A 25,671-nucleotide genomic window follows, 5' to 3' on the forward strand; every position below is an offset into this window, starting at 1 on the left:
TATTCCAGCGCTGACTATATATTCTGACGCTGACTTTATATATTCAAGTTTTCACTTTATATATTCGGGAATGACTTTATATATTCAAGTTTTGACTTTATATATTCTGACGCCGACTTTATATATTCACAAAATCAATTTATTTGCCTGTTTGGCACCCCATAGTATATGTGTGTGTGTATATATGTACACATGTACGTGTATATATGTATATATATACAGTGGTGTGAAAAACTATTTGTCCCCTTCCTGATTTCTTATTTTTTTGCATGTTGGTCACACAAAATGTTTCTGATCATCAAACACATTTAACCATTAGTCAAATATAACACAAGTAAACACAAAATGCAGTTTTTAAATGATGGTTTTATTATTTAGGGAGAAAAAATCCAAACCTACATGGCCCTGTGTGAAAAAGTAATTGCCCCCTGAACCTAATAACTGGTTGGGCCAACCTTAGCAGCAATAACTGCAATTTATCGTTTGCGATAACTTGCAATGAGTCTTTTACAGCTCTGGAGGAATTTTGGCCCACTCATCTTTGCAGAATTGCTGTAATTCAGCTTTATTTGAGGGTTTTCTAGCATGAACCGCCTTTTTAAGGTCATGCCATAGCATCTCAATTGGATTCAGGTCAGGACTTTGACTAGGCCACTCCAAAGTCTTCATTTTGTTTTTCTTCAGCCATTCAGGGGTGGATTTGCTGGTGTGTTTTGGGTCATTGTCCTGTTGCAGCACCCAAGATCGCTTCAGCTTGAGTTGACGAACAGATGGCCGGACATTCTCCTTCAGGATTTTTGGTAGACAGTAGAATTCATGGTTCCATCTATCACAGCAAGCCTTCCAGGTCCTGAAGCAGCAAAACAACCCCAGTCCATCACACTACCACCACCATATTTTACTGTTGGTATGATGTTCTTTTTCTGAAATGCTGTGTTCCTTTTACACCAGATGTAACGGACATTTGCCTTCCAAAAGTTCAACTTTTGTCTCATCAGTCCACAAGGTATTTTCCCAAAAGTCTTGGCAATCATTGAGATGTTTCTTAGCAAAATTGAGACGAGCCCTAATGTTCTTTTTGCTTAACAGTGGTTTGCGTCTTGGAAATCTGCCATGCAGGCCGCTTTTGCCCAGTCTCTTTCTTATGGTGGAGTAGTGAACACTAACCTTAATTGAGGCAAGTGAGGCCTGCAGTTCTTTAGACGTTGTCCTGGGGTCTTTTGTGACCTCTCGGATGAGTCGTCTCTGCACTCTTGGGGTAATTTTGGTCAGCCGGCCATTCCTGGGAAGGTTCACCACTGTTCCATGTTTTTGCCATTTGTGGATAATTGCTCTCACTATGGTTCGCTGGAGTCCCAAAGCTTTAGAAATGGCTTTATAACCTTTACCAGACTGATAGATCTCAATTACTTCTGTTCTCATTTGTTCCTGAATTTCTTTGGATCTTGGCATGATGTCTAGCTTTTGAGGTGCTTTTTGTCTACTTCTCTGTGTCAGGCAGCTGCTATTTAAGTGATCTCTTGATTGAAACAGGTGTGGCAGTAATCAGGCCTGGGGGTGGCTATGGAAATTGAACACAGGTGTGATACACCACAGTTAGATGATTTTTTAACAAGGGGGCAATTACTTTTTCACACAGGGCCATGTAGGTTTGGATTTTTTTTCTCCTTAAATAATAAAAACCATCATTTAAAAACTGCATTTTGTGTTTACTTGTGTTATATTTGACTAATGGTTAAATGTGTTTGATGATCAGAAACATTTTGTGTGACAAACATGCAAAAGAATAAGAAATCAGGAAGGGGGCAAACAGTTTTTCACACCACTATATATATATATATATATATATATATATATATATATATATATATATATATATATATATATATATATATATATATGCCAGCAACACTCATGACAATGAAAAACAATTACATTGTCAATCATGTTACGTTATTATTAAAATGTTTCCTTTTCTTTTTACTTCTCCGCTGCCAAGCACGGGTATTTTGCTTATATATATATATATATATAAATATATATATATAGATATCCAGTGGTACCTCGGTATACAACTGCCTTGGAATAAGTCCAACTTGGTATACGTCCTGTTTAGAGGCAGTAGTCTGGATGGAATCTTCTTTAGGGATTTGGATTGAAGACTGCCAGAAGAAGAACAACGGCAGTGCTACATAATCGCCTGAATTGGCTCCTTTGGAAGAGCTGTAACGCTCTCCTTTGTTGTGCAGTAAAATTAAACTCATTGTTATTGGACAAGTCATTTTCATTTATTTCATTTAATTGCTTTTGTATTTATGTATTTTGGTATTAAGCAGTGTTTAAATTATTTTATACAACCCCATCAATGTATAATATGCCAATGCCAATAGGATTTTTTTTTTTCATGGGAACGAATTAATCATTTTCCCATTATTTCTTATGGGAAAAATTCGTTTGGTATAAGTCCTGTTTGGTATAAGTCCAAGGATCTGGAACGGATTAAGGACGTATACCAAGGTACCACTGTATACATATATATATATATATATATAGATATATAGATATAAGATATGAGAACAACACTCATATCAATGACAAAACAATTACATTAACAATCATGTTACGTTATTTTTAAAACTTTTCCTTTTCTTTTTCATAACTTCTTTAACACACACACTACTTCTCCACTGCGAAGCGTGGGTATTCTGCTAGTATATCTATATTTATCTATCTACAGTGGTGTAAAAAACTATTTGCCCCCTTCCTGATTTGTTATTCTTTTGCATGTTTGTCACACAAAATGTTTCTGATCATCAAACACATTTAACCATTAGTCAAATATAACACAAGTAAACACAAAATGCAGTTTTTAAATGATGGTTTTTATTATTTAGGGAGAAAAAAAATCCAAAACTACATGGCCCTGTGTGAAAAAGTAATTGCCCCCTGAACCTAATAACTGGTTGGGCCACCCTTAACAGCAATAACTGCAATCAAGCGTTTGTGATAACTTGCAATGAGTCTTTTACAGCGCTCTGGAGGAATTTTGGCCCACTCATCTTTGCAGAATTGTTGTAATTCAGCTTTATTTGAGGGTTTTCTAGCATGAACCGCCTTTTTAAGGTCATGCCATAGCATCTCAATTGGATTCAGGTCAGGACTTTGACTAGGCCACTCCAAAGTCTTCTATATATAGGTGTATAGGTAGAAAGCTGAAATTTGGCAGGCTTATTCCTTACAGCTTACTTATAAAAGTTAAGCAGGTTTCATTTCGAAATTCTACACGTAACGGTCATAACGGTCGATAACGGTCGACAACGTCCGCCATGTTGAACTTTCTTATTTATGGCCCCATCTTCATGAAATTTGGTAGGCGGCTTCCCTGTACTAACCGAAACCGATGTACGTACTTATTTTGATGGTATGACGCCACTGTTGGCCGCCATATTGAACTTTCCAACGTCAACAATTTTCAAACTTCCCGTGTAGGTAGAAGGCTGACCCCATCTTCACGAAATTTGGTAGTTGGCTTCCCTGCGCTAACCAAAACCGATGTACGTACTTATTTCGGTGGACTGACGCTACTGTCTGCCGCCATATTGGACTTTCCAACGTCACTAATTCTCCTACTTCCCGTGTAGGTAGAAGGCTGAAATTTGGTACTTGTTTCGGTGGTATGATGCCACTGTCGGCCGCCATATTAAACTTTTAACGGAAACCGATGTCCGTACTTATTTCGTTGGTATGACACCACTGTCGGCCACCATATTGAACTTTCCAACGTCACTAATTCTCCAACTTCCCGTGTAGGTACAAGGCTGAAATTTGGCAGGCCCATTCCTTACAGCTTACTTACAACAATTAAGCAGGTTTCATTTTAAAATTCTATGCGTAACGGTCATAACGGAAAACAACGTCTGCCATGTTCAACTTTCTTATTTACGGCCCCATCTTCACGAAATTTGGTAGGTGGCTTCCCTGAGCTAACCGAAACCAATGTACATACTTATTTCGGTGGTATGACGCCACTGTCAGCCGCCATATTGAATTTTCCAACATCACGAATTCTCCAACTTCCCGTATAGGTAGAAGGCTGAAATTTGGCAGGCTCATTCCTTACAGCTTACTTACAAAAGTTAAGCAGGTTTCATTTTGAAATTCTACGTGTAATGGTCATAACGGTCAACAACGTCCGCCATGTTGAACATTCTTATTTATAGCCTCATCTTCTCGAAATTTGTTAGGCGGCTTCCCTGCACTAAGCGAAACCAATGTACGTACTTATTTCGGTGGTATGATGCCACTGTCGGCCACCATATTGAACTTTTCAACAGTCTTTGTAACTTATGGGCCCATCTTCAAGAAATTTGGTACACGGGTTCCCAACGCTAACTGAATCCTACTTACATACATATATACGTCCATAGCCTGCAGCTCGGTCACCGTGTGAGGCAGCGTTGGGTCCCCCATCCCAACGCCTCCCACGTTGTTGGCTGCCTGCCTAAATAAGGCCATCCGTCGCTCCAGTCTCTACATTCCCTTCCTTGCTTCGCCACGGGATTCACGTCTCCCTACTGATAACTACAGCCTTTTTGTTTAATCCACGGCTTCTCCGCTGTTTTATTGTTTGTTTATTACAATTATAGTTATTGTATAGGTATTTTACACTTACTTTACATTGCTCAGGTACCCATTTCCTTTATCATTCCAACCCCCATTACCATGTCTATCGAGATCATCACTATCGATCAAAGAACTGTCACTTACCGAGTGGTTTACAGTGGTTTACCTTTCCATGTTACATATTGCCGGATATCAGGCTCACTCTTGATATCCAGAGGAACATTGTGTCTTATGTATTGAATGACTGGGACAGGTTCAAGGTGTGGACTGATGACAGTACAGGAGATAATTATACTACACAGGAGCACTATAAGAGTGAAATGCTTAAGCCTTTCACCTATGGTTCTGCATGTGAGTTTATGGCTGCCGCTGAATTGTTCGGTTGTCGCTTTCAAGTGTACCGAAATGGCCAAATATTTTACACCTTTCGACAACCGCCAATGCCTCTTAAACATCTTAGATTCACAGGTGACGATTTCAGTAGTGGATACTTTGATGTTTATGAATGTTTAAACTCTCAAAAGCTGGATGTGATTTTATCGCTGAAACCGATTCTTTGCTTACAACGCTTGACAGATGCCGAATGTCACTTCAATACAACAAATCCTGCAAATACTGTCATAAGTGAAACAAACCATGAAACTCAAACCGATTATGACAGCAGCAATCCAAGCTGTGAGATTTGAGACAAGATTACTGTTCACATGGCCAACTGTAAGTTGCATGCTCAAGAGTAAGCTCAGCGCACAGCTTGGTCATGTTACAACCGGAGGGCCTAACTGACAACATGGTATACAAAGAGATCCTTAACAAATAATTATTGGCATATTTTCCCTCAGTTTAAAAAGCGCGAGTATTTTGCTAGTAAATATATATATATATATATATATATATATATATATATATATATATATATATATATCTACTTCGGGGTGCGAGCAGCTGTTGCTGGGGGAGCCAGAATCCATTGAGGAAGAAAAATTAAAAACATTATTTGTACAAAATCTTAATTTATCTATCCATTCCTAAATAATTAAATGGGCAGGTTATTTCGTATCAGTGCAATACACTGCTTGTTAAAACGGATGACTCCTGCTCTTACGTGTACTTAGTGTTGTGTGGGTATTATGAACTATTGTATCTGTTCAAGTTCTATTTAAATTTTAAATATAAGTATTTTTTATTTAGTCGACAGAAATATGTTTAGTAGGAATGTAAGTTAAATTTAGTTATCATTGCATACATTTTTCTTCACCATAGAAATTTAAAGACTAAATTCAACATCCATTCCAACCAAAGATATTTCTGGCGACTAAATAGAACCTACTTATATCCAAATTCGACCTATTGAGCTGTCACTTGCCTGCCTGAATAAGTCACCCTCGCTTCGCTCTTACTTTTTTACCGTTCATTTAATCATGGCTAGTGGCAGAAAAATTATAAAATGGAAGGAGGATTACACTGAGTATGGCTTTACCAAAACAATTCTTGATGGCGAATCGGTTATTCATAAAGCTTCAATTGGTGATCTGTTTTTCTGTGTTAACCTCATATTTTTTTATACTTCTTCTCAAACCAAGGGGGTGCGAGGGTAAAATGAATTGAGAAGCGCTGATCGATGTAATCGGTGTACCAGGAAATCATGCATTGACGGAAGTTCCCCTTTGTTTGTAATGAAAAGTGTGATTAAATGCGTGATTTTTTAACGCGTTATGGAGCACATGCATCGAAGCTTCTCAGCTGTGCTTGTGCTAAGAAAAGGAAACATTTTAATAATAATGTAACACGATTGTCAATGTAACCTTTTGTAAGTAGTGCCTGGAGGATTCAGTGTGGAGAAACTGTAGAGACAGCGTGTGTATTAACTTGTGGATTTTTCTGTGAGTATTTGTTGGTAGCGTCACAAACTCGCTTCCGTAACACTGCGTTAGCTGGGGAGCTCAGCTCAGAGCGAAATGAGGTGAATGGGAGGGGAGATGATGACTTGACTCCCCCACCCACCTTAACTGTCAATCCCCCACAAACACAGTCTCTCGGAATTTGCATAAGCACAGCCCTTCACCTGCAATTTTAACTTACAAAGTGATCAAAACTCTTGTTTATATCCTGCGTCCTCTCATTAAACTTGTATCCCGCATTACCCGTGGGCATGACAAACGCCAGCAGCAGCCTGTCTATGAACTTAATTTAAAGTTTAGGTTTACACCGTGCTTTGTTTCCAAAGTAGCTGCACTCATGAATATGGTTGTATATGTCACTCACTCGCTTCTTATTGTTTCGCTGCCTTCTCAATTATATAATGCATGTTTTCTTCAGTGCTTTTTGGAACTCTTCCTGGTTTTCTACGTACTGCGTTGACAGTCAGTTCACGTGATTACATGGGAGGCGTGATGATGTCACACGAAACTCCGCCCCCCATGGCTTTCGAGCTCAACTCCATTACAGTAAATGGAGAAAAATAGCTTCCAGTTATGACCATTACGCATAGAATTTTGAAATGAAACCTGCTTAACTTTTCTAAGTAAGCTGTAAGGAATGGGCCTGCCAAATTTCAGCCTTCCACCCACACGGGAAGTTGGAGAATTAGTGATAAGTCTGTGAGTCACTCAGTGAGGGCTTTGCCTATCTATTAGTATAGATATATGTTGATATGTATGTATATATATATATATATATGTAGATGTGTATATATGTATATGTAGATATGTATATATGTATATGTATATATGTTTATATGTGTGTGTGTGTGTATATATATATATATATGACAGCAACACTCATAACAGTGACAAAACAATTACATTGACAATCATGTTACGTTATTTTTAAAATGTTTCCTGTTCTTTTTCATAACTTCTTTAACACACTACTTCTCCGCTGCAAAGCGCGGGTATTTTGCTAGTCTATACTAATAAAAGGCAAAGCCCTCACTTACTGACTGACTGACTGACTTACACACTCATCACTAATTCTCCAACTTCCCGTGTAGGTGGAAGGCTGAAATTTGGCAGGCTCATTCCTTACATCTTACTTACAAAAGTTAGGCAGATTTCATTTCGAAATTTTACGCGTAACGGTCATAACTGGAACCTAATTTCGTCCATATACTGTATACGGCCATAGCCTGCAGGTCGGTCGTAATTGAGTGCCTGCCCATATAAGGTAAATATTCACGGATGAAGGACTGTGCTTAGCATATTCATAAGTGCAGCTACTGCAGAAACCCTCCCTCAGAAGAGAGAAACTTTTAAGTGCCGGGTCTGAGCTAATATTAAATAAAGCCTTGGATATCGCAAGATCACACAAGATATTCGCGAGATACTAGTTTAATCCGATGGTTGTGCTGCTTCTAGACATGTATTTTCGTATTAAAGCATATAACCAATCACATTTCAGCCATCATTTGACAGAGAGGCCTTCACAATCCGTTCTGCAGGCCCTCTAACACAGAATAAATGTTGATTAAACTGTTGCTTCAACCAATCAGATTTTGAGTTGGTGTCAGTAGGGCCCTCTAGCAGGCGTACGGCATCATCGCCGTATTCACACCCATTGATTGGATAGAAGCCGATATGAGGAACTCTACAAGGCCACTGAACGCACCACAGACACTCCAAGCGCAAGATCCTCGCGCGCACTACTGCCAACTCCATGGCAGGATTCTGGACAATATTATTTGCCAGACACAGACCAGATTTCAAGACCACGGAAAACTGATGTTTGTCACGCTCCTCGAGCCCCAGAAGTTTCGGGAATACAAGAAAAATTTCCTGCATGCAGCCTTCTCCAGTTTAACACAAGAGCCACGCAGCAGTTTTTGATCTGTCTCGGCAAAAAACAGAACTGACTGTAATGTATGCTATGGATGATTTTGCAGGAAAATCTCCCACTGATCTCCTTGACTTCCTTCATCAGAAAAATCTGAATGAGAGCATGGGGCAGCTGTACACATTGTTATATTTGACGGTGACCATTCCCGTGTACACTGCTTCTGTCGAGCGGACATTTTCAGCCCTAAAGCGAATTAAAACTTATGCCAGAAATAGGACAGGGTAGGTTCGACTTTCAGCATTAGCTTCGATAGCGATAGAAAGAGACTTTTTGATGGAACTGAAGTGCATGGATAACCTGTACGAAAGAGTAATTGAACTGTTTTTGAGGAAAGTGAGGAGGATGGATTTTGTTTACAAATAATCCGAATTTTTGGTGAGTAAAATTTTCCGATTTTCCTAAATAATATTGCAAGTTTATGAGTTATTATTGATGTTTTTTATGTGTGTCGCGGCTGTAGCTACAGTAGAAAGGAACTTGTTCACCCCTGGTTTGTCTATTCAATAAAGGCATTTATTGTGGCTACAGGAGTTATCTATCTGATATGCAGCGGCTCTTTATACTGTATTTCTGCATATTAAGATGGTTTTTATAACCATAAATTAGTTTTTGAGGGGTGGGTTGATACAGACGGAGCACTACTGAAGGCCTAGGTGTGAGATGCACGGTCCGCCAATGGACCAGATGATACGTAAATTTGATGGACATTACAACCCGAAAATAAACAAAACTGTAGAGAGGTTCACATTATACTTCTCCCAGTGCATCTCTCTAAATCCTCAGTGCGAGAATATTATCATAAGGCTTAACAATCTTATTGTCACACCTTCTACGTGCACCAAACTGTCCTTATTACGAAGCCTTCCTTGCTTTACCGCTGGCTGCTTCTTTCCATTCACCTTCCTAGCTCTTTATTTAAACACTTTTCCTTCTCACTTTTCAGCTCCTTCGATGTCTTCTCCCTTTTCGTTCAAAATATGCGCCTCCTTGCCCTTTTTTCAGTCAGCTCCCCTTACGTCACACCATGGTACGTTTAGCACAAGTTAATACCAGGAATGCCTGTTAAACATCTTACATTCACGAGTAGCGATTTGCGTGGTGAACACTTCGATGAATGAAACCTGTTATCTTTACAACGGTTGACAAACATGGAATGTAACTTCATAACAACACGTCCTCCAAATACGAACCTGATCAGAAGAAATAATGATAATCAAATCCTTGATGACAGTAACACTCATAACAATCACAAAATAATTACATTGACAATCAGGTTATGTTATTTTTAAAATGTTTCCTTTTCTTTTAAATAACTTCTTTAACACACTACTTCTCCGCTGCGAAGCACGGGTATTTTGCTATATATATATATATATATATATATATTAAGGGTGCAACAATACATGTATCGATATTGAACCGTTCGATACAGTGCTTTCGGTTCGGTACGCATATGTATTGAACGATACAAAATTATATACAGTAATCCCTCCTCGATCGGGGTTGCGTTCCAGAACCCCAGCGATAGGTGAAAATCCCAAGTAGAAACCATATGTTTGTATGATTATTTTTATATATTTTAAGCCCTTAGAAACTCTCCCACACTGTTTATAAATATTCTCCGCACAGTTATACAGTAAACCCTTGTTTATCGCGGTTAATCCGCTCCAGACAGATAAATGAATTTCCACGAAGTAGGATTCTTTATTTATAAATCTAATATTTTCGCAGTTAGAGCATAGAAAACCTGTTTACGACCTTCTAAATACGTTTTTTAACATTATTAGAGCCCTCTAGACATGAAATAACACCCTTTAGTCAAAAGTTTAAACTGTGGTCCATGACAAGACAGAGATGACAGTTCTTTCTCACAATTAAAAGAATGCAAACATATCTTCCTCTTCAAAGTGCTGTAAGGAGCAGAGAATGTCAGAGAGAGAGTAAAGTAAACAATGAAAAATCAATAGGGCTGTTGCGCTGTTAAGTATGCAAGCACCGCGATAAAGCAGCGGCAATGAAGGGATCAATGCGAAGGTAGCCTTTCAGCATTTTTACAGGAGCGCCCCTATCTTCTAAGCAAACAGCCTCTGTGCAAAAAGCCCCTCTGCTCACATCTCCTCCGTCAAGCGCAGAGAACGCCAGAGAGAGAGAGAGAGAGAGAGAGCGAGATTAAAGCAAACAATCAAAAAATCAATAAGTGAGCTTTTGGACGCACCTCGATAAAGCGGCATTTCTTAGAGGAGCGTCCGTATCCACTAGGCAAAAGCTTCTGTGCAAACAACACTCAGCACACACCCTCTCCGTCAGGCGCAGAGAATGTCAGAGAGGGTGAGATAGAGGCAGAGACAAGCAAACAATCGAGCACCGCGCAGGAGGCATATCTTATAGCATTGAGGAGTTTTAGTTAATATGTAATACGTGCTCTGATTGGGTAGCTTCTAAGCCATCCGCCAATAGCGTCCCTTGTATGAAATCAACTGGGCAAACAAACTGAGGAAGCATGTACCATTGGGTGTGTTTGTTTTATATTCTACCAAGTATAGAAAATACAGTCAGGGATCCCCAAATAATGCAGAACTGTATGTGGTTGATACCTTAATTTTAGAACATTTCAAATGTTTCAAAATATATTTAGGAAGGCATTTCTGTGCAATACATATTTTTATTTAAGTTGTTTTTGTTGTATATGCAGCTAAGTGCTAGCACTCCAGAAGATGAGTGTGAGGGGAGGTCCATCAGAGAGTGGTTCATTTTATGGGGACATGATATATTCAATATGCTCCTGAGAATATACCCCAGAAGAAGGGTATAGCATAGCTTTTATTTTGAAAGGGACCTTTCTCTGTAATAAACTCGTTTCCAAACTCTTTTATTTTTTATTATTTTGTTTTTCAGCAACATTTAATTTAAAACTGTATTTTTGAGTTAAAAGAAATATATATAATTTTAATAAATTACAAATTAAAAAGGCATGAAAATTTTTTGTATCGAAAAATATCGAACCGTGACACCAAAGTACCGAACCGAACCGTAAATTTTGTGTATCGTTGCACCTATATATATATATATATATATATATATATATATATATATATATATATATATATATATATATATATACATATACATATATATATATATATATATATATATATATATACATATACATATATATATATATATATTGTAGCGACCGTGGAGGAGTCTTTTAAGATTTCGAGCGAACTCTGCCGCACCTCTCCGAAGCTGTCGGCTAGCGGCTTGCCAGCGCCATGCACGCAACTGCACCCAGCTCTTTAAGAAAGAGAACACTCGTGCCCCATACACCGCACGACTCGAAAGTGTCTCGGTAGTTTGCTTAGATAAAATCTTAGCAATAAAACAGCTCTGTCCTGTTGTATCTTTTATTACAGAAGATAGTCAGAAACAAAAGCTCAACATTATTGCTCGCCATTGCCAAGGTCACGCACAGAGACACATTTCAATAAATTGGTACTTTTACAAAATAAATAACCCCGGACGGCGATGTCCCAAACCCACCCAACCAATTAAATACAAACACACCATTATTTACAACACAAATGACAATACGTAAATGTCGACATACAATAAGCTTTTTATAAATTACCCATAAATTCCCCACAAACTATTTACATAAATTACCATGAGTCAATCCGCCAGCGCTTGCTGCCGGGTTGTTACAATATATATATATATATATATATATACATATACATATATATATATATACTAGCAGAATACCAAGCTTAGCAGGAGAAGTAGTGTGTTAAAGAAGTTATGAAAAGAAAAGCAAACATTTTAAAAATAACGTAAGATGATTGTTAATGTAATTGTTTTGTCATTGATATGAGTGTTGCTGGCATATATATATATATATATACACACACACAGACACATATATAAACATATATATACATATAAACATATATATAAATATATATATATACACATCTATACACATATATATATACAGTTATATATATATATACACATATACACACATACATATATATACATATACATATATATACACATACTATATATACACACATACATATATACATACTGTATATACAACATATACAAATCTACATATATATATCTACATATATATATATATTAGGGGTGGGACTCGATTAAAAAAATTAATCCAATTAAGTAGAGGCTGTGTAAGAATTAATCTTGATTAATCGTATGTAATTGCACACGTAAATTTGCCCCAAATCGCAAATGTTTTTTTTTTTTTTATTTAAAACGGTTTTAGTGGGCTTACAGAATCAAATAATAGACATGGACATGAATATTGTAAACTGAAGCTGTTTTAATTTCTGAAAAAAAAAGCCTTTAAACTGCATTTGAATTCAAAACAGAAACAAAAATATCATCCCTGGTTAAAATTGGGCAGACTTAAAAATAAAGTGGTAGTTTAAGTACTTTAAGTACATTTTCAGAATAGTATTGTCTTTAAATAATAATAACCAAAATTTCACCATAAAGTGCAGTTTTTCTTCTTAAAAAAATAAGTCAGAAACATAAAAGGTAATTTGACCAGCTTACTCTTTAAACTCTGAGTAACATTAGCCAAAATTATTTTGTACATTAGGCTAAAACAGTGTGATCATTGAACATTTTGTAATTAGATGTATTTAGAATTACTAACGGTCACGGAAGTCCAATGATCCCCAGTAAGAGCCACAAAGTCCGCTTTCTGTAATGCATCTAATTTTGCTTGCTTTTCAGTGTGCACAAAACCATGCTTTTATCAAGGCTTCGCTGGAAGTCGAAATGATCAGTCGTAGGAAGCGCTTTATTCCGACTCTAACATTTTTGTAGCTGTGATGTGTGCATCAGTGTAATGGATGTACCAGGAAATCATGCATTGACAAAAGTTCCCGTTTGCTTGGAATTGAAAGTGTGATTAAATGCGTTATTTTTAACGCTGCTATGGAGTACATGCATCAAGCTTCTCAGCTGTGCTTGTGCTAAGAAAGGGAAAATTTTAAAAATAACGTAACATGATTCTCGCTAACCTAATATTTTTCATACGTCCCAAACCAAGGAGATCGAAGGTAAAATGAATCGGTAGCGCTGTACATAGTCAGTACATCCCTCTCGGAATCGAACCTCGAATGTCGGCGTTAGAGGCTTAAGACTCTACAATTAGCCACAGCGTGTGGCTTGTCTATGCTAAAGTATGTATTGTAGATCGGGTATATATATACATTTATATATATACCCGTGTATCAGTGGAGAAGTAGAAGTTATGAAAAGAAAAGGGAACATTTTAAAAATAACGTAACATGATTGTCAATATACAGTAATTGTTTTGTGAGTGTTATTGAATGTTGCTGTCATCAAGGATTTGATTATCATTATTTCTTTCAATCAGGCTCGTATTTGTAGGATGTGTTCAAGTTACATTCCGTGTTTGTCAATCGCTGTAAAGATAAGAGGTTTCATTCATCGATTAGTTCCTTACTGCATCAATAAACAGCTCGTCTTCCTTTTATCTGTGATGTGACAAACTGCATGCACGGGTTTTTTTACACTGTCTTCCTTTAGCAGGACATTCACTTTTTCCACCGTGTGCTTTGTTTCCGCAGTAGCTGCACTTATGAATATGATTCTATGTATAAGACGCTTCATATTTTTATATAATTGTGTAATTCGGTTTTTGTTCAACACTCAAAACTGTTGCTTTTTGTCTGTGCACTGCGTCAGTTCACGTGAGCAGCTTGGTGTTCTTGCATCGAAGGTTCCCAGCTGTACTGGTGCCATCTCGTAATGTCAGCTAAGACCCGCACTTAAAACTTTCTCTCGCAGTTTCAATGAGTTTGTGCCAAACACCACCCTGACCATCTCATCTTCCTCTGCATAAGCACAGTCCTTCACCGTGAATATTTACCGCAGTGTTTGTATTGGATTGCCGCTGATGGACGGCCTTATATGGGCAGGCACTAAATTACAAACGCTAGTGGCAGCCTGTCTATGAACTTAATTTAATATAAACTTACGGTTCACGCCGTGCTTTGTTTCCGCAGTAGCTGTACTTATGAATATGCTTGTATGCATCATTTGCTTCATAATGTTTTTCTGCCTTCTCAATTGTGAAATGGCGTTTTGTGCTGATCGCTGTTTGGAGTTCTTCCTTGTGCTCTACGTACTTACGTAGGAGGCGTGATGATGTCACACGAAACTCCCCCCCGTGCCATCTCCAACTCAAGACTCCATTACATTATATGGGGAAAAATAGCTTCCAGTTATGACCCTTATGCGTAGAATTTGAAATGAAACCTGCCCAACTTTTGTAAGTAAGCTGTAAGGAATAAGCCTGCCAAATTTCAGCCTTCTACCTACACGGGAAGTTGGAGAATTAGTGATGAGTCAGTCAGAGTGAGTGAGTGAGTGAGTGAGGGCTTTGCCTTTTATTAGTATAGATATACATATATATATATATATATATATATATATATATATATATATATATATATATATATATATATATATATATATATATATATACATATATATATATATATATATATATATATATATATATATATATATATATATATATATATATATATATACATATATATGTATATATATATATATATATATACATACATATATATATATATATATATATATATATATATATATATATATATATATATATATATATATATATATATATACAATAAACACTCGTTTATCACGGTTAATCCGTTCCAGACTCTATAGAAAACCTGTTTACGACCTTCTAAATATGTTTTTTAACATTATTAGAACCCTCTAGACATGAAATAACACCCTTTAGTCACCATTACACTCGTATTACCCAATATATTAGACAAAATAGGACACATTAGACGTTACAAATATCATATTACTAGGTGCACTCGCCTTTTAAGGCGACCGACTTTTATCCTCAATTTTTGTGCGCTTCATGTGTACATCAGGCATGTAAGTGTTGGGAATGAGAACATCAAAGTGCCCATTCATAACATCTCCTGAAAACCTAAGTTTTTGATCCCCGCACGTGCCTGTCCAAAGTCGCATACAATGTCAGCCGAATCTGTACCGCTAAAGACGGAGTTTCATGCACTAAATAAGCTATAGATGAGAATAAGCAAGCACCATCTCCCCTGATATTTACTACGCGGTGAGGCATTTGTACTCCATCAACACTAATTATTTCCAGAGACATAATTTTGTCTATTTTTCCAGCACATCGCGCACAAATGCAAGGGAACGATGAGAGCACCAGAACTCTGCTCACATCGTGTCGCTTCGTACCTCAAGCCGCAAGTAGTAAGTCTGTAAGAAGTGGAATACCGCTACGCTTTGCACTCACGGGATGGAAGGACAATCCCGAACGCTTTTATATAGTAGATTATTGTACTGTACATTTAATTGCACACAACCACTAACCTATGAAGGCACGACCTCAGTAGGAGAGTCTTCAGAGGTGGTGCAGTATCTTCAGCAGGTGCGTTGTTGTCTTCAGTGAAGAAGTACTAGGACTAGGAAGTGGGTGTCTGGGTGCACGGCTGAAGAACATCTTGATAGGCAGTTGCTGGCGCTGTCTTTTCACATGCGTGAGCAGGCTTTTGTAGGGTATTGCCATCTTTAATCATATCCAAGAGTTTCACCTTCTCCTGGATAGTAAGCATCTTCCTCCGGCGCTTAGTTTTATTGTCAGAAGGCTTAGAAAAAGCAGCACGTTTAGGAGCCATCGTAGGGCTTAGATAAAAGTTCTCAGAAAGCGCATGCGTAGTGACGATAGAGTGAAGCTGCAAAAGTCGAAGCGTGATATAGCGAGGGATCACTGTATATATATATTGTGGACTATGCCTGGCTGTTTATCCCGGTCAAGATCCCCAAGCCGCTAGATGGAACCCTCCCTGCAATGTGGAGATGCCTTGAATTCCAGCAGGGCATCATGGACTTTGGAGTTGTAGTGCACAGCCCTGCTGGATAACGTCAGGGCTGCCAGGGGTCGCTGCAGGGAGACACAGAGGCATTGGCTTTTCCTACAGCACGGAAGTACTTGCCGGTCACGAGGACGGAAGGAATAAAGTCACATGGACTGCAGGTCAAGGAGCACTTCTGGGTCGTGGACTATAAAAAGGACAATGAAACACCAGAGCGTTGAGCTGAGCTGGGTGGTAAGAGGGCAACGCGTCTGGGAGTGTGGAGGATTGTTTTATTGTGATTATTGTTTATTATATGAGTATAGTGAAGAAGTGGGTGCTTTGTGCACTGTGGCAATTTAATAAAGTCAATTATTGGACTTTTACCTGGTGTCTGAAATCGTGGACAGGGGTTCAAGGGAGCGATAGCGCCCCCAATCTGTCACAATTGACGTAGGCGCGGCAGGATTCTCTGGCCATCGGTTTGGCAGAGGACCTGTATTTAAAAAAATTTATTGTGGACAGAACCCTAAGAAGACAAAGTCACGACACACACAGGAAAATTGCCAGAAACCCCGATTTACCAAGGATGTCATGGGGAAGAAGAAGACAAAGCAGAGCGCCAGCAACAGCGGAGGTCTAGCGTTTGGCATTGCCTGCGCTCAAGACGAGCCATGGAGCGGCTACGCGTTTCGGGAGAGATTTCCGGAGGAGGACGTCTCCAAAGAGGTATGTGCTGGGAATGTGCTTGAGAATCTTTTTAAATTAACACATGTTGTCCCATGCACATACCTCCCAGATGTCCATCCAGAGGCTCTGCGAGAGGCAGGAGACGTTCCCGAAGACAGTGGTATACTCCGGGGCGAGCAGACGAGCACAAGACTGGACTTCCGCATGTCGGCTGCCGGCGAGGGACACGTGACCAAACCCGGGACATTTTGGGAAGGAGACTTTCTGAAGGGGAAGGGGGAGGCGAGCGAAGCACTGCTCACCCGCAAGAAGGTAATGAGGGCCGGGAAATAGCTGATCGGGCTGTTAAAAAATTTATAAAAACAGACCGCAGTTCGCTGGAGAAGGCAACCCCGTCCTCGGCCAAAGAGAACTCCAAATCCCAGAAGCCTCCGCGAGACCCACCAAATGCAGGCGTGCTCATTGGGTCCCGGCCGGCAGGTAAGACAAACGAGGAAGTGAGTCTTCTGCCGGCCGAAGTAAATTATGTTAACGTACTGGAACTTGAAAAGCTGATAAAGCCCGTACTAAGTTTCTTGCAGGTCCTGACGAGCATAGAGAAGATCGTCGGGGAGTTGGGAGCAGCAGCCAAAGCGTCGTTGGAGAAGGTGAGAGTCTATGTGTGGCGATTTGGTGGAGAGCCTCCCGTAATTCATGATGCGGCGGTACAGGTGAGTCAAGCCGCAAAGAAAGTAATAGGGACGCATTGTAATCCGGGCCTGCTTCTAATGAATAACCTGTGCCAATACACGGCGTGCCCAACAAGAGAGGTCGGATCGATAACCGAGTGGTCGGGGGAGGGGTCGATCAATCCGGAGCAGTTGAATGTTGCTGGCTTTCAGTGCGAGATGGCCCTAAAGACACCGCCACCGGTCATTTCTAAAACTAAAGGAGTGCAGACAGTAAAGTGTCTCTCTTTATCTCATAGAGAGACTCGAACTGTAGACAAGCCCAAGAGTAAAAAGGAGATCCCAAAAATAAAATGGGGTCTCCTGACAGGTTGGAAAACGTGAGGGCGGCTGATGAACCCGTCTCAGTGGAGAGATGGATTGAGCCTGGAGTACTAAGGTGCTTTCAGTGTCACGGCGGAGGGCGACCAGGAGGACAGCGGATTTGCTACAATTGTTGTCGGCCAGGTCACGTGTGGCAATGCTGTCCTTGGAGAACAGGGGATCAGAGGGATTCCCTTTATAATGTTCCCCCAAGGTTCTCCGGGGAACCTAGATAACCTTGCCAAGGCCTGGAGGAAGACATCCCTCGCGGAGCTGGACACTCAAAATCATGATTTTTCGTTGGAGTTTGGGGAAGTATTGTGGACTATGCGATATATAAAAAATATACAAAATATATAAAAATATAAAAAAATCGCGATGTAAAAAACCTAAACTTTGCATAAAGCCACGCACATTTTCATGCTAGCTAAATGCTTGGCGTACGCAAGTTCTCCACTTGATTTTGCAAACTGGCAGCACCCAGCGTCAAAGCAGTGCTTTTGTTCCAGTGTGGTTTTCCTTTCTTTTTTAGATTGACATCCCTGACGTGGCTTTATCAAATACACTGAAATTAACCGCATAACAATATAATGGTCCACGGAATGGCCAAACTATTCCAAATACCATAGCTGCTTTAGCGTTGTTTCTCTCAATCCACCACTCAAGAGTATTTATCCCACTGTATCTGAGTGTGGAATCACAGCTCTACAGCAGCTGATCGGAAAGAGAATTATCAGTATACAGCATCAAGCACACTCTGCCTCAGCCATGCGCACAGTCTATTGAAATGCTCTCAAACTGCAATGCTTCAGAGCCTTTCCTGTACGGACCTCGCAGTTCAGAAACAGCTTCATCCCAAGAACTATAAATGCACTCAATCAGTCCATCAAATGCTCCTTAGTTTGTACTTATAAGTACAATCACCTCACTGTAAACTTGTGATACAGTTATAATATTGCACAACCTGAGCCACTTGATAAAGAGCATATTTACATATGACAATGATATAATTTTTAAGATGAAATGCAGCAAAATGTTTATTACATTATACAGATAAACTGTTAACATCATTTAAATAATCTAAATTGTATAATTAAACATGTAAGGACATGGTGGCGTAGCACTAGTGACGATCTGGTGCCCTGTTCAGAGATTGTTCCTGCCGCGCACTGTATGCTTGCTGGGATTGGCGTGACCCTGGATGGAATAATTAAACATGTACTGCAAAAATATTTCAATGTTCCTTAAAAGTTTGGAAAAATCGTCTTTCTAAGCTTACAGATGGCTTAACATCCATTACAAAGCTGATTGTGTGGCGATTGGTTACTTGGAGAAAGAAAAGGAAGGACAGGAATTGGGGGTTATTGGGGGATAGTTTGAAAGAGACAATACTGCTGCAATAAATTATTTCATCGAAGGTCGCACACGTCCCATCCCAGCAAGCATCTTACGGGACGCAGGAACAATCTCTGGACAAGGCGCCAGCTCGTCACTATCACTGCGCCACCGTGTTCCCATGTTTAATAACATGCTTTAACTCCTATCATCATGAAAATATCAAGTATAAATCTCAGTTTTTTAATTATTCAGAGAGCTGTAATATCACAAATGCCATGGATTTTGTGTCCTGTCGGAGGAAGAGAAAGCCCATTTAAGAAGCACATAGTGATTCACACACATAGAAGAACATATACAAAACAAAGCATTTTACGTGCTACTTTAGTTACTATAGTATTTGAGAAACTAGTAAATTAAACGATTTAAAGATGAAGTTTATGATGTTCTACTTTAATGATAAAATAAATTACGTGATTAAAGTGGAAATTTAGAGATTAAAATTGACATTTCGAGTTTTTTTCCCCCACTGTGTGCCTAGTTTTTTTTCTTTTCTCTGTACCCTAATAAGCTTTCATATGACACTCAGACTTTGATATCTGACAACTTTTTTTTTATTTCGGGCACTGTGCGACTTTGTGAGCTTGAGCTTTTCGAGTTTCTCCGACATTCTATGTCACTCGATCAACTTCCTTTTGTTGTTTATATCACTGTTAAAACCAACAAATAGTACATTTTTCCTTGCCTCCACTTGGTATTCACTGAAATTCTTCTTTTTCCCCTCATGCTTTTGCCATTGCCTTTTCACGGAACGCTGAGCTTAAGGGCTATTTATATTGATTTGCATATTCAGAGGTGTAATTCTGGAAGGAGTTTGGGAGTGGCGGAGAGCGCGTGAACATGCATTTCACACACTGACCAGGATTTATGTAGCAGAAGAACGTGAAAGTTGGCCAACGCACAGATTTATGCATCTGAATTTTTTTGCGCATATGCACATTTCCGCTTTGTCCGTACCCATTGTTTTAGTGTGAATTGTATGCACAGCATTATGCATGAGGCCCCAGGTGTTCAGTTTCACATGCTAGTGTCCCCAGGCAATTTAAGGTGCGGGAAGTCTGGAAGAGAAAGCCGGAATCTGCATTTGTAATTGAAGTTCAGTCAGAGATCTGTATTCTAAGTAAATAAAATTTACTTACTGGAGCATCGGCAACCAACAGGCCTCAGCTCAGCATAGCCGTTGGCCGTCCAATAAAGGCTTGCATGCGAGTTACTAGCAGGAGTTCGATTTTAAATAGCAAGACACCCAGAGTATGTCATAAACATGCCAGCATCTACCTGGATAGGTACTTGGGGTAGATGGGGGTGGCAGATTGGCTGGAAAATCCTGCCGGTTATATTTAAGGAGTTGCCGGCCAAAAGGGGTCATCAGTGGACCTAAAGGTGTTAAGCACTGCTGAGCTATAGAAGGTGCAATTGTTTTACTTGAGGGCTTTGTAAATATTTTCTTTTTCTTTTTGTACATATGTATCTCCAAGTGATGGTTTTGGTGGAAGTATATATACATTTTTGGTTTTATGATAGGTTTTCTTTTGATATTGGTGCAATTTTTTTTTTTATTTATACACACACTTAATTTTTTTCTTGTACATATTTTTTCCTCTATTTTTCACCCTTTTTGAGGAGCTCTCTGAGCCAGGGAATAAGAAGAATTTTTGGAGTAGGTGTGTGTAGTTTTTGTATAGAGAACTGTAGAAGTGCACTGGATTTATTGTAAATACGCAATTTTTTTTTTTTCTTTCCTTTTTGTTTTTATTTTGCTTTTAATGGAGTGTCAGTGCTCAAACACTGTGAAACAAAGCCTGCCTGACACTACAATTGTGATGTGTCTCTACTCTCCTCTCCTATGATCCTGTTCGGCTTATGAACTATCCAATGAAAAGAGTGTGGATTGGCACCACTTTCCCACTACGTGGGATATCACAGTGTGCAACCTTTTGTATGCCACTGCATCTCATTTAAAATTGTCCAAAATGTATCCAGGGCAAGATTCAACCTGCAAATGTTGCAATCTAGCTCCAGCCTTACTGGGCCACATGTATTAGGCGTGCACAAAATTAACATCACTTTGGACAAAAATCTTTGAATGCTTATCAGACAGTCTTGGTGTCATAATCACTCTTATCCCTTTAACAGCTGTGTTTGTACTCCCAGATGGAGTTAATGATTAATGTAGAAGTGTATTACTCATCCAAATAACAACCTTGAAAAAGAACACTGCAGTAATTCGCAACTGCTAATTAGACAATTAATTTTGTAACGGGTTAAATTCTTTATAGTACACTAAAACATTTTAAAATTTTCTTTAACACATCATCACATTCATTTGTTTGATTTACTTATTATGTTGCCAAATGGTTAGCAGTCACATTAGGTTTGACATGATGAAGTTCATAGAATATACAAGGCAAGAACAAAACAAATACTCGCTCCCATGGAAAATAATAAAATCACTTAAAAATGTGCAAATCGTTCAAGCCGAAGACTCTTGTGGTCAGAATGCCATGTGCATGTAACTCAAAGCTTGTAGATAAGCATAGTTAGGAAACATGGTAATCCTAGTTTAAACAAACTTAAGTTACTTACAAGAAGGGTCAACATATAATGGCTGTATATGACAGGTCAGATCACCTCTTTTTTTGATTAGACTTAAAAAAGTGGGGAGAATAGCATTCCATGTTTTATTTTGTATTCCCTTCCATTTCAGTAATGTTATGTCTAATGTTGGTGCTGTACATTCAGATAACAATTGATACTATCTTTATAGTCATCATGAATTAATTAAGAATTAAGAATTAAGAATTAAGATCTACATACTGTCAAATAAACGAACCGCACACCCTAGCGCAACATGAGAGGCTTTGCCTTTAGAGCTGACATCTGAGGTTAGATTCGCGAGAGTGGGTGCAGTGAGTTTGTACTGCCTGATGAGCCCATCAGGCAGTTGGATTTAGTCTTTAAATTTCTATAGTGAAGAATAATTTATGCAATAATGATTAAATTTAACTTTCATTCCTACTAAACATATTTCTGTTGACTAAATAAAAATTACTTATATTTAGAATTTAAATAGAAATTGAACAAATACGATAGTTCATAATACCCACACAGCACTAAGTGCACGTAAGATTAGGAGTCATCCGTTTTAACAAGCAGCGTATTGCACTGATACAAATTAGCCTGTCCATTTAATTATTTAGGAATGGATAGATAAATTAAGATTTTGTACAAATAATGTTTTTAATTTTTCTTCCTCAATGGATTCTGGCACCCCCAGCAACAGCTGCTCGCACCCCAAAGGATATATATATCTATATATATATAGATATATATATTTAGATATAGATATATATAGATATATAGATAGATATATAGATATAGATATACAGATAGATAGATAGATAGATAGATAGATAGATAGATAGATAGATAGATAGATAGATAGATAGATAGATAGATAGATAGATAGATAGATAGATAGATAGAAGTGTATGTAAATGTGTGTCTGTATATATATGTATATATTGTGAACTTGGACCCGGACACAGACAGACGGACATCTTTGTTTCACCCAACACACCGTTTATTTACAATATATACAAGGATCATGTGCACCACAAACCCCAGTGCCTTCTGCACCGATTCCCCAAAGTCCAGGGCTCACAGTTCCTGTGCCTTTCTTTCCTGGCCGCCCAGTCCTCTCTCCAGCTCTGTCCACTTCCACCCGACATCCACTGCTGACTGGAGGGAGGTGGACCCTTTTATAGGAACCCGGATGGGCTCCAGCTGCTTCCCGGCAATCTCCCGCGGACACACCCCCGTCTGGCGGAAGTGCCGGCTGCGCACCCAGAAGCCGTCCAGTTGTCCCCTGTCGTCTTCCCCCCAGCACTTCCTGGTGTGGTGGAAATGCCGGGCTCCCGGGATAATAAGGCACTGGGGCGCCGCCTGGCGGTGGCCACGGGCCCCTACAGGGCTGGGCTTCTAAGCCCTCTACCCGAGGCCTCCAGCATAACCAGGACGAACGCCCCCTCTCGGTCTGGAGGAGGCACAAGCCCTCCTCCGGTCCTCCTGGTCGTCCACACGGGATATACCGGCATCGGGGCGCTGCCTGGCAGTGGCCACGGGTCCTACAGGGCTGGGCTTCCAAGCCCTTTACCCGAGGCGCCTAACATAACCAGGACGGACGCCCCCTCGCGGTCTGGAGGAGGCACAAGCCCTCTTCTCGTCCTCCTGGGCGTCCCAGCCAGGTCGCCACCCCAGCCATTTCTGACTATATATAGTACGTATAGCAACGTATCTTCTTGTGTCACTCATGACAATGACAAACCAATTACATTGTCAATCATGTTACGTTATTATTAAAATGTTTCCTTTTCTTTTTCATTACTTCTTTAACACACTACTTCTCCGCTACAAAGCGCAGGTATTTTGCTATATATGTATATGTATATATGTGTATACTTATATATGTATATGTATATATATGCATATATATGTATATATATATATATATATGTGTGTGTGTTTGTGTGTGTGTATGTGTCTATATATATGACAGCAACACTCATATCAGTGACAAAACAATTACATTCTTTTTCATAACTTCTTTAACACACTACTTCTCCGCTGCGAAGCGTGGGTATTTGGCTAATGAAAAAATAATTGGTTAACAATATCCTCAATCTCCCAGTTTCTACAAATCAGAAAAATTTATTCTAACCATTCTGAATATATAAAACAAGCTAGCTCATTCACAAGAAGATACGTTGCTATACATACTATATATAGTCAGAGATGGCTGGGGTGGCGACCTGGCCGGGACGCCCAGGAGGACCGGAGGAGAGCTTGCGCCTTCCCCAGACCATGTGGGGGCAACCACCCTGGTACCTTTGGGGGCCACAGGTACAGAGCTTTGAAGCTCCACCCTGTAGGGGCCCGTGGTCAACACCAGGGGATGCCTCTGTGCCTTTGGAGCCCTGGACCTCAGCACTTCGGCCACACCCAGAAATGCTGGGGGGAAGAAGACTGGGGACACCTGGAGTGCTTCCGGGTACGCAGGTGGCACTTCCGCCACACTGGGGCGTGTCAGTGGGAGATTGCCGGGAAGCACCTGGAGCACATCCGGGTGGCTATAAAAGGGGCTGCCTCCCTTCAGACAATGGCTGGAGTTGGGAGAGTAGTGGACAGAGCTTGGTGGAGGAGGGAGGAGGCGGCCTGAAGAAGTGAAGGCATTGTGCTTAGTGGCCAGGACTTTGGGGACTTAGGGGTTTCTGGTGTACTTTATTCTGTAAATATGGTTCGTAATAAACGTGTGTTGGGTTACATGAACGTGTCTGCCTGTCTGTGTCCGGGCCAGTCTCCACAATATATATACTATATAATATATATATATATATATATATATATATATATATATATATATATATATATATATATATATATATATATATATATATATATCAGGTTGGATGGAAAGCGTCAGTGCACAGCCATTTTAAGATCACTCCAGAGATGTCGGATTCAAGTCTGGGCTCTGGCTGGGCCACTCAAGGACATTTACAGAGTTGTCCTGAAGCCACTCCTTTGATATCTTGGCTGTGTGCTTATGGTCATTGTCCTGCTGAAAGATGAACCGTCACCCCAGTCTGAGGTCAAGAGTGCTCTGGAGCAGGTTTTTATCCAGGATGTCTCTGTACATTGCTGTAGTCATCTTTCCCTTTATCCTGACTAGTCTCCCAGTTCCTGCCGTTGAAAAACATCCCCATAGCATGATGCTGCCACCACCATGCTTCACTGTAGGGATGCTATTGACCTGGTGACGCCTGGCATTCACACCAAAGAGTTCAATCTTTGTGTCATCAGATCAGAGAATTTTGTTTCTTATGATCTGAGAGTCCTTCAGGTGCCTTTTGGCAAACTCCAGGCGGGCTGCCATGTGCCTTTTACTAAGGAGTGGCTTCCGTCTGGCCACTGTACTATACAGGCCTGATTGGTGGATTGCTGCAGAGATGGTTGTCCTTCTGGGACGTTCTTCTCTCTCCACAGAGGACCTCTGGAGCTCGGGTTCTTGGTTACCTCACTGACTAAGGCCCTTCTCCCCTGATCACTCAGTTTAGATGGCCGGCCAGCTCTAGGAAGAGTCCTGGTGGTTTCGAACTTCTTCC

The 25,671-nt window shown here is 39.8% G+C and overlaps 1 protein-coding gene across 1 annotated transcript in view; it reads right to left on the minus strand.

The window, feature by feature from the left end:
- clybl (citrate lyase beta like) overlaps positions 1-25,671 on the minus strand; it is a 333,276-nt gene that overhangs the window by 300,631 nt on the left and 6,974 nt on the right. The gene's annotated exons all lie outside the window — the stretch shown is intronic.

The sequence above is a fragment of the Polypterus senegalus genome, chromosome 2 (assembly GCF_016835505.1).
Source record: "Polypterus senegalus isolate Bchr_013 chromosome 2, ASM1683550v1, whole genome shotgun sequence".
Classification (NCBI taxonomy): Eukaryota; Metazoa; Chordata; class Cladistia; order Polypteriformes; family Polypteridae; genus Polypterus; species Polypterus senegalus.